This window comes from Anabrus simplex, chromosome 3 (genome assembly GCF_040414725.1).
Source record: "Anabrus simplex isolate iqAnaSimp1 chromosome 3, ASM4041472v1, whole genome shotgun sequence".
Lineage (NCBI taxonomy): Eukaryota > Metazoa > Arthropoda > Insecta > Orthoptera > Tettigoniidae > Anabrus > Anabrus simplex.
In genome coordinates, this window is record NC_090267.1 from 252,069,192 (window position 1) to 252,091,143 (window position 21,952).

Consider the following 21,952-nt stretch of genomic DNA (forward strand, 5'->3'; position numbering starts at 1 on the left):
AATCCTGTAATTTATTTACTACCCTGTACAGTATAACATCATCTTCAAAAAGCCTTTCCTGTGATTCTAGTTCTTTACTCATATCATTTATATATATATATAAAGCGTAACGGTCTAATAATACTGCCTTGTCTTTTCTGATCTTTCATTCTTTCGTTTCAGACAGCAACTCAGTTGGTATCACTGGGGTGAATGAACCCGTTCGAGCAATGTCTAGAATTAAATATCTGGATTGGCTGGACATCGTACTGTGACCTTTCAGTAAGAAACCCTAGACCAAGGGCTGGAGCCACATCATAAAATATAATTATTTTCTTTTTCCAAGTGAAAAATATCGAAATTTTTTTCCTCAAATATATCAATAAAAGCCCGTCCTGATACAAATTTAATTGAACAAAATGTCCTCAAAATTCTATCTTACAAAGTACGTTAAATGCACTTTTATTCAAAAAATTGTTGTGGAAATTTGTGCAAGGCGAAAAATAAACCCCTCTCTCCTGAGGAATATTGTTACTATTTGTTGTTTAGTTTCCCTACCAGTAAGCCTTATACACAAATACCAACTTTCTTGCCTGTTTCCTGCGTAGATTTTTGTGATAATTGTGCTACAAATTGACCAGAAAATGAACTGAAGAAAAGTGTTCACAGTATGTTTTCCTTTGGGAAAGTTAACCATTATGGAAACGTGCGGAAAGGAATGAGAAACTTCTTTCAATCTCTGCCTCTACTTTGCAGAGTTGTAGTAGTTTGTAGCTTGGTTTTCTTTCCAGTATTTCTTCTACTCAAATATCATCTTTTAGGTGAAGGACTCGAGAAAATTTGATGTCATAACTTCCACCAACAGACGACCAGGCAAACAAAATATAAGGTGGGATTGATCACTAGACATTGTACTTGAGATAAAAGCGAACTATAGACTATAAATGTATACAGAAATCATCCTCCCTCCCGATCCATGCGTAATATCTGCCGCACAGTAGCTCGTCCTACTCAAACTCGTCCTTCAAGCGCAGCAACAGAGCCCCTGCTAAAATGTCCCATGTCACTTTTCGTTTTTGTGCAGAGGCGTCCACATTATAGATGGGAAACGAGAAGACATGTCTCTAGAAGCTAGATAAATTCTCCATGTCCCTCGAGAATAGTAAGTACGCTTCTGACGTCACCCGGTACACTGAAAGCGATAAGACGTTGTGACGTCACGATCGACCGAACCAGTCAAGAGACACTTTGACCTACTGTTCATAGCAAAGACAAATATATTATTTATAAAGGAGATTAACGGCTCTCAGTGAAATCATTACCATGAAAACAAAGTGCATTGTAATATTTGTTTCCGATGTATTAGTTTCGAGAGCAAAAAAAATACATCAAGCACAATTAGTCATTTGAAGAGTCATGATTTAAGGCCTATCAAGGCAGTGAAATTTGTGGCTAATAGCTCTTGTATTTTTCAGGAAACGTCTGTAGCTCAAAACTACGGTATGTTCGTTGTCCTCCCATCGTTTTTTGGGAATAAGTAGTGTACTTATAATTTTCCAATTAATCAGAAAGGCATAATTCAAAGAAATAACACTAAATTTCCACTTCATTTCGAATAATATTTCGTCTCTTTTTGAGGAATTCCTAAACTGGGTTTTGTTATACAGTATTTCTTTTCTTTTCACAAATAAGCTGTTATATTAACAAAGAAGATCCAATATACAGCACTGTAGAGGCAAGAAATACTAAAATGGTGTTGCGCATGTGTTACGACAGATTAAACGAAAATGTGAGCCTTTTCTTCTCCTTTTTCTTCGTACGTTCTTGGATTTCTCATATCACATCCAGTCTATTCTTTGTTCTTTGAACGTATTAGGCCTATATTGTATTTGTTTACAGTTTTTGAAGTGTGAAGTTAGGCTAGTGTTAGTCACTAGACTTACGAATACGGCCATTTTGACCGAGCGAATGGCTGCCGGGTTTAGATCGCGTAGCTGTCAGCTTGCATTCGAGAGATAATGGGTTCGAACCCTACTGTCTGCAGCCCTAAAGATGGTTTTACGTGATTTTCCATTTTCACACCAGACAAATGCTGGGGCTGTACCTTAATTAAGGCCACGGCTGCTTCCTTTCCACTCCTAGTCCTTTTCTATCTCATCGTCACCATAAGACCAATCTTTGTCGGTCCTACGTAAAGCACACAGTAAGATAAAAACGACCATTTTGATAAAATCGAGAAGCTCGATTCCCGCGCTTCGCGGGAGGAATGTTTACAAAACAGTTTGGATTTCACTCGTGCGCAGAGAGCAGTACCATTAATTTTGACTCGAGAAGTTTTATGAGATTCCGAGATTTCGGCTGCTCTCCTCAAGACTCTCGACTGAGAAGGATTGCCAACTCTAGTGCTAATCTCTAATTACATGGACTTAATCGAGTTTTATGTTATTACAGTTCTGTTTACGTTTCCGTCATATACGTATAAGTTATATACTTCGCTTTTATTTCGGGCGTGAGGCGAACACTGAGTGTAGAGCGACGTAATCATAGCCATGCTAGTGCTGAAACGTCTAAATGAATGCATTAGTGTCACTTCATTTGTGTAATGTACATTGTACCGTGAGGTACACCTCAACCCTGTGAATTTAAATGAAGCGGTGTGAAGAACGCTACCTATCACATAAAAACTGAAAGAACTAGTGCAAGAAGTTGGGTTGTTGATCAACAGATGTCACTACTAAAGTGAGAGAGTAATATGTTATGTTTAGGTTTCCTAAACTGACTGGATTTCTTTTGTTTTTTGGAGTGTATCACAGTTTGCGACACCTATTTAAAGAAGTTTGGACTTTTCTCCATAGATGTCTCTATAGAACTGATGTAATTCACTCTGGTGCAAAGGGGAATAACTAGAAATTTAAAGAAATTTTGTGCTCATAGGTTTTCTGTACGAAATTGACTTTCTTTTCTTCAATGGTTGCAACACTTCTTACCCATTCCGCCAAATTTGGATTCTGACCAATGAGAAATTTTGTGTATTTATTTTTCAGCCAATCATAGTGCGCCCTTACTGCGTCCAGCAAACGACGAAATAAAAATTCTCCGATTGCTCGATTATCTCTCAGGGTAAATTTTCTTCCAAAGTCCAGTTTATCGTGAATTCCGAAGAGAAGTACGTCTGCAATAATTCGCTATTCGATATGTCAGATGAACGTCTTCATCCTTGCGCACCATACTCAACACTTAAAATGTAAAAAAAACCCGCATAATCTCAACTTAACACTAAACTATTCTACAGTATCAGCCTACCAATTAATTAGTCACACATATAAAATATAAAATAGACCAGTTTATTTTCTCAACATGACGACTAGGAAACAGAAATAAATTAATTTAAATTTTTGTTCCATATTTAAAAAAACATATCATCCGTCGATTTTATGTACAACATCACTGATTAAAAATGTCTGTTTTCAGTCTTGACATGAGCTAACATCATATTTTCAATCATTATTTGACGTTTAAAAATTCCTTAGATCATCACATGTTCAAACAATGATTACTTTAAAATCATTAACATCACTGCTAAAAATTACACATACTTTTCGTATTTGAATCTTCAACTTTTTGTATCAGGAACTCTAAATTGTATATCTGTCATTGCTGCATCAATATATTTTACCATCGTTATTACCATCGAATGACGTGCTAAGCTTACTAATACCTACTGCCATACCTAATCTTGGCACCTACCATCCTATTCGTACTATATTTAATCACTTGGAAAATCATCATATATCCTTCTGAAATAAAAATCTAAAACTCATTTCTAACTACTCTAGTTCTTAATTAATTATAACGATCTTATATTGCACATTTTATTCTGAATGAAATGTCATTTGCCTAGTAAATTAAGTGACTCTTTTCAACTGAATACCATAGCTCAATCATTATCTCAGATGTCAATACAAATCATCACAGCAACATATACATATCACCTATTAACCTTTACACCACCTCTATAAGATATTTAATATGGGTATTTCCTAACAACTCAATCTTATTTTGGATGTAGCAAGAATTATTTGCCTTGACATGTGCGTTTGGGTTAGCCTCGCCTACCTTATATTACTATATTCCCTCGATGAGAATTCTATCCATACATTTGCTTCATGTTCATGATCCAGAAATTAAACATTCGCATTCAGCATCCGTCATTACATCGCATCTGCTACTAATTCCATATCAATTCACTTCAATGCCTTCTCATTTTATTATTTCATCATTAAATCCTACGTATCATTTAACTCATTCATATCAAATTCATAACGTAACCATTTTATTCAATATCATAACCTCTCCTCGTAAAAAAATATTTTCCACGACGTATTAAACTTCATTGAATTTCTACTCGCTTCACTGGATCACATTTCATCTCTCAGAATAACATTTAACTATTTAGTATACTGTGATACTTCTTTACGTTCAACATCGACAAGGAATCTTTCGTATTATCTACATATCCCTTCCGTATCATATCATTACGATGACCAACAGGCATGTTCGGTTTCCTAACCCATTTAAGAAATCCATCATTCACATATACATTTATTTTGCTGTGTTAAATCTCTGCTCATTCTCTCAAATAATCCTAAATTCCATAGCTATCATATTACACTTCTTCCAGTCGAGATATATCGATTCTAATATAACTTAACCTTGAAAGCTTAATTTAGAACTTGCACTTCACTGAATCACTTGACATCTTAAATACACCACAATAACCAATGCCTTCATGAGATTACTACATCCTAACTTAATTAAGAACTATAATTTAGTAAACTTGGCTTGCCATTCTCCGGCTCACGACGATTTTGTAGCCATCTGAGCTACAACTGCAATCGTTGGCCGACTGGAACCCATGGATCAGCTGGTGTCCACTCCTTCATCAGGTTGGTTCGTTGGCCGGTGACATACCCATCTCCAGGTCGGTCCAGTGCGGATTAAGCACCACATATTCATTCTCTTCTTTCTTGCGCTAAGTTTAACAGAATAAAATTCCGATATGTAAAAGCTCATATCCACGCCTCCAGTAGTCAAAATAATTTATCAATGCTCTTCTTATGTATTTGCTTATCGAGCTGACTACTTTCAAAACATATAATACTGGGTTTAGTATTTCCACTATTAATTCTTCCTTAATTTTTGTATGAATTTCACATAATAATTCTGTTCTCTGACGCTCTTGAATCTCTTAATTCTGTCTTCTTGATAAGACTCTTGACTTCTTTCTAACCGCCGGTCTCTAATTTCAATACCCTTCAACGTTAGGGTCCTTATCTAACCACTTGCCTCACTTATTCAATTTAATTCTTCTTATTTCACACTGCAATTCTGTTCTTTCGAGCTGAATATATAATATCACACTGTATCTTCCTGTTACAACAGGTAATTTCAGTATCCTTTACTTAAATCTGGCCAATTTCTTTCTAATTGCAAGCAGCTAATGTCTTCGGTTACCATCTGTATCACGGCAGTTTAGTTGTGTACTCATATAATAATTTTACCTTGTTTCTTTTAAACAATCCACTTGACATTTTAATGTTCTTATCTTACACAGCCTTCGTGATTATGCTCTCTTTCTCCGATTTCGGCCCCTATGAACTTTTGAATCATAGTTCGTTTTACATAATTCCGTCTTGCGTGGGCTATACATCTACTTTGACGCCATTTTATAACATGCCAGAAAATGCAATGGGCAAAATAGGATTCTTGTAACTTTTCGATTGTCCAATAAAATGAGAGGGTGTGTCTTGTCTTAGCCCAGAGCGTTCTCGAACCTTCCTCTCGGGTATAAAAGCTGACGCCTTTTCGAGTTAACACGGCTTATTGATCGTCGTACTATTGAGTGTGTGTGCTAAGAGAGGAGGCGGGGACCTCATCCGTCGGCAGGCAGAACGTCAGCTAAGGTAATGGCCACCATTTTTCTATCTCTGTAGTTATCATCGCAAGCTAAATCGAGGGGAAGGTTCCTATATTTAACTATGTAACCGTCAAATTTCCTAATATGTAAACTTTCTTCCTTCTCATGTAAAAGTTCTAGTAAGTCTAAAGAACTTAAACTGAAAACCGGTGATAGAGTGTGTGTTACTCTCTCGAGTTCCCCTTCAATTAACCTTGAGGTGACTATGATTTTGTACTGCTTTTCACTTGTAAATTGTAAATTAACTTGTCCATCTCGTCATCTCAGTAGTTTGGTATTAGCCTCTGCATCATTGGGCCACAAGCCCAAGTAGGGTTTTAACCTTTGATTTCAAGGAGCGCAAGTATTCGCCTCCAGACATTTTGATTTTTTGGCCTGTAATTGAACTTGATATTTTCCACAAAGGCTCGGTATATTGGGTACTAGATACCCCTGTGTAAACTTGAAAATCAGTTGATATGGTCTTATAAATTATAGGTTGTGCCTAGAGAGGTCTGAAAGGTGTAATTTTATTGAGCAAAGACACTCAAATTCATTTTGTAAAAGTTAATGGTCGCCTTGATTAGGCTGTAAGGGTTTAGGAGCGTAGTCTCCTTGGTAGAATTTGTAGACCATATAGGCTCTTTCTTGTAATGTAAACTTGATGCCTTTGGAAGGCCGTAATTTGTAATATTTTGGGCAAAAGTGCTCTTGATAATTGTGTAATTTTAAGTATCCTATAAAAGAAAATTGGGAGGTTTTTCTCCTTGAGTGTGTTAGAAATGAGCCTCAGTGCTCTTGTTAAATTGCCATTTTAAAGAGCGATAAGCTCAGGTTCCTTATGTAGATGTTTTTGATGTTACCTACGTTGTACTTGATCCAACAAACTAGTTCTGTAACTGAAATCCTGTATTCGAATTGATTGTTAAAGTTTTTATTTCTGAAAAGAGTTCCACAGAATACTCCGTAACATGCATTATGGGTGAAAATATAAATGGTGCAGAAAAAAACCCATCACCCCTCATTTGACAACAGCAAACGTACTTCATCCTGCGTTCATTTTTAGAACTTCCCCTCCTCAATTATTTTTAGTCTATTACTGAGACACTCAGTCTCGAGTGATTAAGTGATAGCTTAGCGATGATTAGAGCCTCCATGGCTCAGGTGACAGCCCGTCGGCCTCTCATCGCTGGGTTCCGTAGTTCAAATCCCGGTCACTCAATGTGAGATTTGTGCTGGACAAAGCGGAGGTGGGACAGGTTCTTCTCAGGGTACTCTGGTTTTCCTTGTCATCTTTCATTTCAGCAGCCACGCGCTGTTGGTGGGGGGTAAGGGAATGGAGGAGCGGAAAGGAACTGGCCACCCTACCGCACGTAAACTCCAGCTCAGGAACACCTCTGTGGAGGTTCGGACCTGCCTTCGGGCAGAATAACCCTTACCTTACCTTTTCATTTCAGCAAACCGGGCGAGTTGACCGTGCGGTTAGAGGTGCGCGGCTGTGAGCTTGCATCCGGGAGATAGTAGGTTCGAATCCTACTGTCGGCAGCCCTGGAGATGGTTTTCCTTGGTTTCCCATTTTAACACCAGGCAAATTCAGGGACTGAACTTTAACTAAGGCCACGGCCACTTCCTTCCAACCCTAGGTCCTTCCTACCCCAACGTCGCCATAAAATCTATCTGTGTCGGTGCGACGTAAAACCACTAGTAAATCATTCCAGCAACATTCTCCACTAAAATTTTTTGGCTATTGGCTTTACGTCACATCGACACAGATAGGTCTTATGGCGACGATGGGCCTAGGAGTTGGAAGGAATCGTCCATGGACTCAATTAAGGTACAGCTCCAGCATTTGCCTGGTGTGAAAGTGGGAAACCACGGAAAACCATATTCAGGGCTGCCGACAGAGGGATTCGATCCCACTGTCTCCCGGATGCAAGCTCGCAGCCGCGCGCCTCTAACTGCACGGCCAACTCGCGCGGTCCACTATCACTTCATGTCACCTGTCAGTCATTAATCATTGCCCCAGAGGAGTGCGACAGGCTTCGGCAGCCGGCACAATTCCTATCGTCGCCGCAGGATGGGGGCTTCATTCCTTCCATCCCTGACCCCGTCACTGACTGGAAAACAGGTTGTAGGTTTGAGATGATTTTAGTTTTATGGGACAATACAACGTGATTATCAGCTACAAACGTCATAGCTTTTAACACCTCGCGTGGAAAATTTCGTTTTGGATTAAACACTCGTTAGAACTGCACTTGAGAATATCATCTCCTTTATACCATCTTGTGTACGAACATGAAGTTCTGTAGAGCAGTAAGGCAGATTATTTTGTGGAAAAGGCGTGCTCACTTTATTGTGTACCGATGGCTGAGTGCTCCTGTAAATCCGTTGTGCCCAGCTCTGCAACGGTGCCTGGAAAGAGTTCTTTGTTGGTGATCAATATTTGCTTAATCTTGTGAGCAATCACAGAGGAACGCTCCCGTCTTTGGGCCCCCAAGTGTTGTATATATAGGTCTCAAGATTTTGTTTATTCCACTGGAGAGCTATTTTAGAAACTGACATTTGAACTCATCGCTTTTGTACTAACGAAATATTTTATTTCTTCAGTAATTTATAAATAATCATTGATAGCTTTATAATTCTTAGAGTAGCTGACTGATTGGATCAGAAGTAGTTTGACTCCTAATTCGAATTCGTGGGATCAATCTCGGCCTAAGTACCTGGATAAGATTTTATTATGTCTGTCTATATAAAATTTACCCATATTAAATTATGTTGTCCTAATGAAATGATTTTAAAAATTTGCTTTTCGGTTTATTTAGATTAGCATGATATGCGATTGACATATACACAGGGTTTTCAGCAGGCTAATATAAGTCAGAATTTGGAAATGCAAAGTCACACCCTATGGTTCAGTTTCTAGAGTTGACATTCAACAGGGTATCAATAATCGAGCTTGCTTGTGTGGTCACTTTCATATACGAGTAAATGAAAGGGTCGATTGTTCCAACAACTAAATTAATTTCATTAGCCTTCTGAAGTATCACGTACCCTAAATATACATTAAAATTTCAGGTGAACATGCCTTCATTTATTTCGAACTTCACCGCGTTAATAAATACCGAGGTCGTGACAACAGTTTCTTGTTCCAGTGATGTTGCCCAGGTGGCAGATTATCTATCAATTGTTTATCTAGTATGTTCTTGAATGATTTCAAGGAAATTGAAAATTTATAGAACTTCCCTCTTTGTACATTATTGTAATTCCTAACGCCGCTTCCTATAAATGGATATTTTCCCGAATTCGTCCACCTGAATTCCAATTTCATCTTCAAATTTTTATTTTTCCTACTTTTAAAAACACAACCCAACCTTATTCGCCTACTAATGTTATGTCACGTCATTTCTTCACTGACAGCTCGGAACATACTGCTTAGTCGAGCAGCTCGTCTCCTTACTCCAAAGTCTTCCCAGCCCAAAGTTTTCAACGTTTTCGTAACATCACTATTATTTAGGAAATCACCCAGATCAAATTATTCTGCTCTTTCCTTTGGATCTCTTCCAGTTGTAGAATCACGTAATCCAATTAATCTAATTACGATCTTATTAGAGGCTTACAGCCCCTCTCACCGAGCTCGATAGCTGCAGTCGCTTAAGTGCGGCCAGTATCCAGTATTCGGGAGATAGTAGGTTCGAACCCCACTGTCGGCAGCCCTGAAAATGGTTTTCCGTGGTTTCCCATTTTCACACCAGACGAATGCTGGAGATGTACCTTAATTTAGGCTACGGCCGCTTCCTTCCCACTCCTAGCCCTTTCCTGTCCTGTCGTCGCCATAAGACCTATCTGTGTCGGTGCGACGTAAAGCAAATAGCAAAAAAAAAAAAAAAAAAAAAAAAAAAGCCCTCTCCTTTACATCATTATCACGACCCCTAAATACCCTTTTAACCACATGAAGAGATCTGTAACCCTTACTTACAATATCAATGATGTGATTAACCCAATGAAAATCTTTCTTTATATTAACACATGGGTTCTTACAGTGATCAAATGAGGGACGTTCATCCCATCAACACAATAATTAAAACTAATGTAATTTCCTCTTGATGAAATTTACAACCTGACTTTTCACGCCGTTTACCATCCTACCGTTATCTGATATCCATATCTTAGCTTTGTCGAGTTGTTTTTACGGTCGATCACAACCCTGTACCCTTTTATTTAACTTTATACAATATAACATCATCCGCAAAAAGCCTTATCTATGATTTATTTAGTCGTATCATATAAAGGAAAACATGTTCTTCTTACTAATCACATAATTGAATATCTTAGATGGTAAAACTCGGTCTTTCTGTGCCCAGGTTCAATCCTGCTTCATTTCGGTGGTATTTGAAGGCACACAAATACAATATCCTTACTGGTGGATTTATCAGCACGTAAAGTAACTCCTCTGTTACCTCAGCATCTCTGAAAATTGTAAACGAAATAAATGAGTTTTTTCCAGATAAAGGTTCTAGTGACATTTTCCCCTGATCTTCATCTGGAGATTACCAAGAACTGGGATTGTGATACTGATCAGCTATGTGACCTTTGAAGCATTGTCTGTCAGTAAAATATCAGGTTGGTCGTAATTTCTTATTTTGTAAGTCTGTGTTTTTCTATTCCAGTACACTTTTCACTCATGATTATCTCAAGCTAATTGCGTATGATAATCTAAAGTAGGATCTAAGACAGGTAATAAGGTCTTTGTCCAAACACATCCGCTAATGAATGACTTCGGAAACTTTGTCATGTTGTCAGCTAGGGTAGAGCAGGCACTTATGATGTGTTATCTATTTTCTTTGCCACAGTGTACATTCTGGAGAGGTTGTTCGGTAAACCTTGGTCTTTAATGATACAATTTTGTACTTCTTCGTGGCTACCACTTGGTCACAATGAATCGTTCTGTCTCACCAGAAATATTAGTCACTTGCAACCACTCACAAGGTGAGTCAAAATCAATATCTGGCTGGTTCAAGAAGACCTAGTATCTACCAAGGAGCTTTCTTACTTTTACACCTTTTCTGTTCTGCAGTGTCATCGTTAATATTTCTGTCTGGTGACAACTCTCGGTCTGCTAGTCGCACATCGACTTTACGTAGTGCATCATGCAGTACACTGTTTTCACTTCATTCATGGAAATACTTTCCATAGTACACTGATTTGCCTATGGTGAATTCCGTCCCACATTTCCTTTATGTCAAGTGAAATGTTTCATTAGAGTTATTATTAATAATCCTTTCTTCGATTTTGGTCTACTTTAGACCACGGTAAAATTGACTTGCTGGTTAGTGTTCTCCCAGAACTTCTTCATCATTTCGCTTTCCTCTGACTACATGTTCTTGGACTTTTCATTTTTCTTTCCCTGGAACCCCTCGAATTTATCAATTTTAGCTCAACCATAACCCTATTAAAGATATTTTATGGATTGATGCCAAATTCCTTCATATATTTTCTTCTAACTTCTACACATTTCGTAGTTGCTTTTAATTTGATGACGTACTTCAAGGTTTACTTTGTTAGTCGACTCTCATTCATTCTTGTGAGGTGCCCATAAACAGTCTCTTCTTACGTATGGTGTGTGTTATCTTCTCTGTCTGTCTGTCTGCCTGTCTGTCTGTACAGATCTTCATTTCTCCTCTTTCTGAATGCACCATCCTTTCTTTTTGCGAGTCCTAAGATCTTTCTCAAGATTTTTCTTTCTTTCCTCTCTAGCTCATCCATTCCCCATGTCATTCAGTATCAGACGTTCTGAAATATAAACTCCCTCTGGCTTGATAAGCGTGGTATAGTGTCTGATCTTTGCTCTGTAAGACGTCGTTATTTTATTGTATCTATTCTGTACTAGTCTATAGGCTAACTCTATCTTTCTGACCCTTCCTTTAATTGTTTTTCTTATCAAGCCCATTCGGCTGAATCCATTCACCAAGATATTTAAATTTATCTGTCCTCTTGACTTTCCCATACTTTGTTAACAGGTGCTTTTCTTTATTATGTTTGTATTCTATGTACTCTGTCTTTTCATTTTGAGATCCTGAGTCCTGCTTTATCTGCGGTTTCCTGTAATTTTTCCTGCTGACAATGCGATGTCATCAGCGAATGCTAAGCAGTCCACTTTCACATTCTGCTTCCTTGTACCTGACTAGATTCCTTCTATCCCTTCTTCTTTTACGGTCTTGCTCCAATTTCTTATTACTTTTTCCAAGACAATATTAAAGAAAATCGTTGAAAATCCGTCACCTGCCTGACTCCTGTCCTAATCTCAAAGGGATATGAGATTTCCTCATGAAATTTAATTTTGGAGATTGTTTTCATCAGTGTTTGAGTTATAATTGACATTGTTTTATCACCAGTTCCAAATTCTTCCACAGTATTGAAGAGTGTCTGCCGATTGATGGAGTCGTAAGCTTTTTTGAAGTCTACAAACACAACCACCGTACTTTTCTCTCGTATAGCTCTAATTCTCAGGATTCTTTTCAGACTAAAGATCTGTTCCACACAGGATCTTCCCTTTCTAAAGTCCCCTTGATATTCACTTATTTGATTATCTACCTGTTTTTCTACTACGTTTAGTAGCGCATTGTACAATACTTTGTAAGAAATAGGTAACAACAAAATTCCTCGATAGTTGCTTGGGTCAGTGCAGCCTCCTTTCTTATGGAGTGGGTGTATAAGGGCGCATTTTCAATCCTTATGGATTCTTTGATTTTCCTAGATATCACTGATTAATCGGTGTAAGTTTTCCGTTGCCCTCTCTCCTCCAATTTTCCACGTTTCAGCTACTACCCCGTCTTCTCCTGGCGCTTTATTTTTTTTAAAGTTTACCGGGTGAGTTCGCCCTGAGGTTAGGGGCGCGCAGCTGGGAGCTTGCATCCGGAAGGTAGTTGGTTCGATCCCCACTGTCGGCAGCCTTGAAGATGTTTTTCCGTGGTTTCCGATTTTCATACCAGGCAGATGCTGGGGCTGTACCTTAATTAAGGCCATGGCCAATTCCTTTCCATTCCTAGGTCCTTCCTATCTCATCATCATCATAAGACCTATCTGTGTCGGTGCAACGTAGAGCAAGTTGTAAAAAAAGATTTCATTGATGATTTTATTTATGTCCACGAGACTCGGTGGTTTTGAATGTGGATTCATCTGTGTTGGTTTCTAGAAATTCATTCTTTCCAGTGGTTCCTCGCAGTTTAAAAGGGTTTCGAAATCATTGGCCAAAAGTGGCAATTATCCTTGTAACTCAATGCTAATGTACCGTCCTATCTTTTAAAACAGTAACTTGGAGGTTGGTATTGCTGTAGTTCTTCCTTAAACGTTCTGTAGAATTCTCTAGTGTTACTTTTCTTGAAGTTGTCTTCTATATTTTCTAACCGGTTTTGATCATATTGTCGATTTTCTCTTCTGATGACTTCGGCAGTGGTTTTTCATTGTTGTCTGAAGACCTCCCAATGTTCTGTCGTTTGATTGGAGTACTATCTCTTCCATGTCTTTAGCTTCTATTCAAGTGTGTCATCACATATCTTGTTCCACCACCTGTGTTTTCTTTTCCTTCTGCTTTGGCCCAAGTTTTCGGCAGGTTTCGTTAACGATTCTATGATTTCTTTCCAATATTGTTCATCTCCAACTTTGATAAATTTTCTTCATATAAAATTTTGCTTTGTTCGAGAATTTCTGTGTCGATCCTTGGCTTTTCCTTATCTCTATTTTGATGTATATTTGGCTGAGATTTTACTTTAATTTCCGATAGTAAATGGTCTATTTCAATATTCAGACTTTTACGTACCTTGACATTCATAATCTCCTGTCTGTTTCTGGTTGTAATTGCAACGTGGTCAACTTGAAATTCGCTTAACATTATATTATTGTTATTATTACCGTACTTACTTGAATAATCCCCGCCGCTGAATAATCCCCACACCGTAATTTTAGGAAGGATCATTTTGGAAAAAAATGAAACGAACTAAAATTCCTTCCATCGAAAGAGTAATGTAGGCATAAACAAACATTTAATTTCACTCCGCGATGTCCACGTGGTCTTTACGCAAATATGAACGTGTAAATTTACGGATGCAGCTGCTTTGCCTGAACATATTTGAGATGATAATATCACTGCTATAAAATATATTTGCCATGAAAATTAGCAAGTAGGCCTAGGTATTTCATTAATCTGAACTTGCAATAGGCTCGATTCCCAGTAGGTCGGAAGATTCGTTGTCTCTTGCATCTCTAGAATCCTCTTCTAAACTACTTACAAATTCGTCACAATGCACGTCTAAAACACTTTTCACATGCGGTCTCTTTCTCGGATATTAACACGACCGATGGTGGATAATTCTTTCGTGAAATGTAAACACTTTAAAAAGACACACAGTGAACAATGATGTTAGTTTTGCGATTTAGTAAAACCTCGTTATTCCGAACTCTTTGGGACGCAAAAATCTGACTTCGAATTACGTGATTTCGAATTAACTGCCAACCCGTGCTTCAGAAATGCCAACCCTTACCGCGTCAAAAAATGCAACTAACATTGATTCACAGTTTAAACGTTTCAAATGCCATGGAAAAACTTCCAAAATGTATCCAAGGTGCATTTACAGTATTCAAATAATGCACTTGGATAACTCGGTGGCAAACAGATCCTCTCGCAACGAAAGAAAAAAAGAAACACGATTCAAAGACGAGGACAAATTATGCTTGTTCCCCTATGCAAATTCTTTATTTTTTGGATTACTGCACTGTTTGCATTTTTAGATGCCTTGAACTTGCACGGAAAGTAACCGACGCCCTTGAAACATCGTGGCTTATCGAGCTTTCTTATGACGAGGGGAGGAAGTCTTTCTCCTCCGTCTGCATTGTAACACAGTACAGTGACTGCATCTCATTTAAAAACGTCCGTTTCGGCTAGGCATAAAAAAACAATGCTGTTTCATTGGCAGTGACATTGTTGTTTGGTGCGTACGAATTGATTATAATTATGACCCACGCTTTTTGCCGAATGTCGGCATCGCCAGTGTTCGCGGATTCTGCTTCTCCGCACACTACCTGTTACCTGATATTGTGGCGTTCCTTAAAATGCTGAATACAAAAGAATTACGATTTCACTCGAACTTAGCAACTATGAAACACACTGTCGACACACCGAAGTGAAAGAAAGTGCGGAAAGCTACCCCTGCACGTTCCGGAAGACGCATTTTATCGTGACACGGAGAAATTTTGAATTTAGATTACTCTGTAAAATACTATTTAAAAATGTAAATGCAGTTTTAAATTAAAAGTCTCAATTGTTTTCAGTTTAAAAATGACATATGGGTGGCAGTTTTCTTCCATCTGCGGTTACACAAAGCGTAATTATACATCCAACATCGAAAACTTGACGCAAATAAAACCCACACGCCAATTGCGTGCCTCATTTAAAAAAATGTCTGCGGGGATTATTCGCGTAAATACGGCATTATTATTTATTATTATTATTCACGATTTATCCTTGGGGCCATTAAGGCCCGCAAGATATCAACTGTTTGTCTTCTTGCGGGCCCATCAGGTTTTCATCCTTTCGGAGCGTGCTTTCTTCCATGCATCAGAGTGGAGATGCTTCAGCCGACTTGGGACTTCTTTTTGATGAAACTGTCTAAGTTTGTGTTTGAGTGGGGATCGGAGTTGAATGTCTGTTTCTGTGATTTCACTCTTTAAAGGATCCTTATCGATCTCCACCAACCAAGGAGGAATTGTTTTGAGACTTCTGAAGGAGGATAACAAACGTTTACAGATTCTTTCAGCTGGTTATCTGAAGAGGTGAGCGTAAGACGTTATCCTTCTTTTACGGATTACTCTTGATATCTTTACGGTGTGGGTGTACATTTGTATGTTACTCCGAAGTCTGTAAAAACCAGTTTTGATGTTTGGGACCAAGAATATTTAGTACAATCCTCCTTTCCTTAATTGCAAGTTTTTCAGTCAGACTATGTGTTCGAAGTGTTAAACATTCTTCTGCATATAACGTTTCAGATCTAATTTACATTACAATATAATTACAGTCTAATTAGAATTATTATTACCTATTATTTATTTATCTGACACTTCCGTAAAATATCGGGCTATTCATTTCGTATGTTCCTGTTTTGTTGTAATTTTCATTGATAAACCTCTGCTGTCATCAACGTCAAATTTATATCTGCATCTCTATTTCCATTTCATGACTTGTAATTCATTGTAGCTCTGAAGGCTTTAGAAAATGCTGACGGGAATCACAACAATAATTACTAGTTACACAGGACCACAGGAACAAGAGAGAACACGTCATTTCAAGAGACTTTATCACAGAGCATTGCAAATTGTAATTTCCTAAGGGTATAACCCCGTGCTATCTCATTACTGAGTTCTACTTCGTTATAGTTAACTTAGTTAACACTCTTGCTGTCTGATGAATAATTTGTGTTCCGTCAGGAAATACAGTTTTGAATTCTAAATTTAACCCTTAAACCAAACCAAACCAAACCAAACCAAACCAAACCAAACCAAACCAAACCAAACCAAACCAAACCAAACCAAACCAAACCAAACCAAACCAAACCAAACCAAACCAAACCAAACCAAACCAAAATTGTTATTCTCGAATATAAAATGTGATCACATTAACCCATAATTAGATGCTTAATTAGATGATTAGATAATTAATTAGATGTGGAGGTCATTTTATCCTTGAATATAAACAGATAATAGATAACAGGCTTTATACTACTACTATCTTAATCGCATGTCCTCAGCTATCGTGCGTAGACATTTTGATGTAACGCCATCTCCGCTGTCTGTGAGTCAGTTTCGACGTTCCGTTGTACTTTATCAGATGGCAAAGAATTATATTTTGTCAGGTAAATGCCAAGTGACTGACCAGCTTACCTTAATGGGGTAGATGATACAGCCACTGACTCCACACCGAGTGTTGGGTGGCGGTCAATAAATCCGACACCCCAGAGGTAGCCAATGGTTTCAGGTGGAGATGCCTCCACCAGGGAGGTTGATGGTTCCTCGGTGGAGGAAATAAGTCTGATACCTATTTTGTTGGTGGACAGCAGCTCCAGCAGAACTAGCCTCGGGCCGAAGAGGACCTCGCGCGCCGATAGGTTCCAGGACCACATAAGGACACACGGAGTTGTAGCAGAGGAACGATCGTCGTCCTTCGATGCAGAAGGTCACTGAAAACCACTGCATTATGCATTTACTAGGATACTCATGGCTGCATATTTTAACTTTAACCTCGAGAACTGACCCCCCTGAATAGAGCAAGGGTGCTAAGAATCTCCAAATCAGTCCGAAATATATGTACTTGGAATATTCGTACTATTTTCGAAGGAGGCAGAACATATAATGCGATTTAGGAGATGAACCGAATCGACATCGACGTTATGGGAATACGTGAGATGAGATGGTCAGCCACTGGACGGTTGGAGCAAACTGTGCACTAAGTGGGTAATGACGACCAGAAGCACACGAATGTAGGCAGAGTGATCGTGAACAAACAGGTCTCGAGCGCTGTCCTCGGCGTACTTCCCTGCTCAGACAGAGTTGGTGAAGCTATACCGCCAGCCTTTTGACATCAACATCAGGTGGTCCTACCAATAGTGGGAAACCCAACGAGGGGATAGAAGAATTTTATGGTACGGTGCACAAAGACCTCAACACACCAAGAGAAGCGAGAAGACCATCCTCATGAGGGATTTCATCGCCAAAATCGGCAGAGGGAGGATATAAGACATCATTGGTGTGCATGGCCCTGGGGAGAGACAGGAGTGGGGGATCGTCTAATTCAATTTTGTCGCGAAGAGGACTTTGCTGTCATCTACACCTGGCTCGAACTATCACATAGAATACGTATCGTATGACCACAACCTTGTGGTTGGTCAGGTAAGCATGACGCTGAAACAAATTAAAAGCAGAAGGAAATTTAGTTTTGCTCTAGATTTCCTAAAGGACATAAAACGGTATGGGAAGAATCACCCGAGACAATGGAGAAGCTCTTAACGGGCACCACAGAAAGGGTTATAGATAATGAGGAGAGGTGAGACAACATTAAATGTGCGTTCAGAATAGCACTGTAGGTAAGAACCATCTGAAAAAAGGAAAGAGAATATTAAGAAGAATGGCTGACTGTTGGTATTGTGCGGTTGAAGGACCAGAGAAAATCATTAAAAAATAAGGACAGAGGCTAGTACGACGAGTTGAATAAGGTGATAAAAAAGAAAGTAGGAATTGCTAAGGAGAAGTGAACGAATGGGAAATACAAAAATAACCACGAGGTTCGGGGTAATCGCGATCATTTCAATGTTCATCGTAAAATCAGGGGAGCGATGGGCAAGCATAATTAGAAGTCTAATTCATTCCTCCTAGTTAATGACTGCAAACTGGCGGTGGAAAATGAAGTAGAACTGATCATCTGGAAGGCGTACATTGAAGAACTATCACGAAACGAAGGAGGGGACAAATAACTCCTACATTCATGAATGAAATGAAAGGAGGCACTTCAAAGACCTAAAAGCGGCGGGGCAATGGGCCCTGATGACATCTCCGTAGAAATAATGAAGTTAATGGATTAAGCGAACATAAGACAACTGACAGAGATATTCAACACCATACATGGTTCAGTTGGCTAATATCGACTTTCATCATGTTGCCGAGGAAACAATCCGCGGAGAAATGTGAGGGTTTCCGAACAATCAGCCTGATGAGCCATGTGTTGAAACTCTTCCTAAAGATCATACTGTACATATTAGAAACTATAAGAAACGCGTAAAATACACAGGTGAAACGCAATTTGGATTTCGTAACTTCAAGGGCACCCGAAATGTCCTCTTCTCGTTGCAAGTACGCGTTCAGAGATGTGAGCTCGTTCAGAGATGTGAACTGTGTCGTGTATGTGTGTTTCGTCGATTACTTCAGGAAGTTTGATCGTTGTCAGCACAATAAATAACTCTCTCTCTCTCTCTCTGTGTGTGTGTGTGTGTGTGTGTGTGTGTGTGTGTGTGTGAAAAGGACACTCTACTTACTGCCAGTATAAACTGGCCCGAGCGCGCATAAGTACGAGTTGGAGACCAAATAACCAAGTTAGTAGAAATACACATGGTCATCAGACAAGGTTTCACACTTTTCCTTTTTCAATATTTTTTCTGTGGTCATCTTCGGAGGAGCTTTGGCTGGTCTAGGCGTGGGACTCTGAATTAATGGGGTGTACTTGAAGAACCTGTGGTACGCAGACGACACAGTCCTGTTAGTCACCAACTTGAAGGATTTGCAATTATTGGTCGACGGAGTGAGAGCTGCAAGAGAAGCTTCCGGATTGGAACTAAATGCTAAGACCAGATTCATAGTGATAAGCCCCACAGAAAGGGCAAGTGTGCTGATGGCAGGAATGAAAGAAAGTGATAGAGTTGACAATTTCATTTGCCTGGGAAGCTGCCTCAACACACATTGGGATCTCGATGCGGAAATTAAAGCCGAAGTAGAGATCGCCAGATCTACCTTCACTAAATGAGGCTTTTGCTGTGCTCCAGAGATCTGAGCCCATCGACCCATCTGTGTATAGTCAAGTGTTATGTCTACCCTATTGAATCGTACAGAATTGAGGCATGAACACCACTCGAGTAGGAGGAGAATAGATGCGTTCGAAATGTGAATCTACACAAGGCTACCCAGAATATCTTGGATGGACCACGAGACCAACATTGCAGTCCTGCCGCGGATTGACCAAGATGAAATTCGTGCAGCGAAAATTAGAATAGTTTAGACACCACATGCTCGACGATGGGAAGTATCGAATACTCCAACTCATCATGAAGGGCAAGATATTTGCGAAAAACGGCCCTGGACGTCGTTGGATTTCAAGGCAGAAAAATCTCCATCAATGGTTTTAAATCGCCTAACAAGCTGTTCCGAAGATCTATGAACACGACGACAATTAGGCCTGGAGATCACCGACATCCGGACCGGATGAGGCACTAGAAGAAGAAGAAGACGGTGAACCACCAGGGATCATTTGCATGCCTTTATCGTACAACATGGATTGCCGAATTCACTTTTCTCCGTCTAACTCTGCTGGATTTGAACTCGCGATTTTGTGATATCAACAGTCATATAGTCATAATTCAACAAGTTACTTAACTGAAAAATGTTAGGGAATGGACTTCCAGTCAGATAGTGTACTGAAATTCAATATCCTGAAAATATACAGTAACAAGCGTACTCTTTCTACATGGAGTAACATTATTCACCAAAAATATATTAAATAGTCAATTAAATGGTAAACTTACCGAGAGAGTTGGCCCTGCGGTTAAGGTCGCGCAGCTGTGAGCTTCCACTCGGGAGACAGTGATTTCGAACTCGACTGCCGGCAGCCCTGAAGATAGTTTTCCGTAGTTTCCCATTTCTTTTGCTTTACGTCGCACAGACACAGATATGTCTTTGGCGACGATGGGATTGGAAAGGCCTAGGAATGGGAAGGAATTGACCATGGCCTTAATTAAGGTACAGCCCCAGCATTTGCCTGGTGTGAAAATGGGAAACCACGGAAAACCATCTTCATGGCTGCCGACAGTGGGGTTCGAACCCACTATCTCCCGATTACTGGATACTGGCCGCACTTAAGCGACTGCAGCTATCGAGCTCGGTAGTTTCCCATTTTCACACCAGGGAGACGCTGGGGCTGTACCTCAATTAAGGCCTCGGCCGCTTCCTTTCTACTACTAGCCCTATAAGACCTATCTGTTCTCGGTGCGACGTAAAGCAAATTGTGAAAAGAGACAAAATGTGTAAACTTCTTCCTAAAGTGCCCCGCTGAGTAGCTCATGCGGTAGAGTGCTGGTTTTCATGGCCTAAATTGACAGGTTCGATCCCGATTCAGAGTACGGTAGTGGTATTTGAAGGTGCTCAAGTATACTAGCCTCGTGTCGGCAGATTTATCAGCAAGTAAACGAACTCGTAGGACAATATTTCGTAACCATAGCGTGTCCGACAATCGTGTAAGTAATTAGTGGGCCATAAAACTAATAAATCTACTTAATATTTTCTTAAAAATGATAAATCTTAAACTAGTCCGACTCATTGGCTGAATGGTCAGCGTTGAGGCCTTCGGTTCAGAAAGTCCCGGGTTCGATTCCCGGCCAGGTCTGGGATTTTAATCGCCTCAGATGAATTCTTCTGGCTCGGGGACTGGGGTTTTGTGTTTATTCCCAGCACTTTCCTCTTCGTATTCACACTACACTACCAATCGCCACAGAAACACGCAATAGTGATTACATCCCTCCATATAGGGTTGGTGTCAGGAAGGGAATCCGGCCGTAAAACAGGGCCAAATCCACATGTGCGACGCAGTTCGCACCCGCGACCCCACAGGTGTGGAAAAAGCGGTAGAAAAAGAAGAATAAGATGAATCTTAAACTAAGTTTCCTCCCTCATATGTGAGAACTGGAAGTTACAATATTTGGATCATTTCGTAACCTGTCTATGACTTGCTTCTGAAATAGTTGAATGCAAAAACTGATATAAAATGTAATTAATGTTGCCCAGTTATTCGTACCATTAATGTATATCAAAAACAAATCATATCTTTTAAGAAATCAAAGTTATTAAACCAGAAGATGCATCCACATTTAGAAAATGACATTTAGCCACACGGAGTCAACGTGATTCATAACAAAATTAGGGAAGTTCTATGAAGGTATACGATGACGAGGCGTTATAGCCAACATGATAGATGAAATTAAACTATCAAGTCATTGGTCAGTTCGACTACCCACCCCCTCGCACTAATTAATGGCTTAATCATGCAGTAAGTCGGAAGTGTTATCTTTCCTACCGTATCACCCCAAAGGAATTACACGGAACTCTCTGAAACTTAAGTAGGTGTCTAAATCTTCGTAATACAACTGCAAGACAGCGTACTACTACAATAATCTATCTACAGTGACAGTACGAATGAAAAACTTTAAAAGCTAG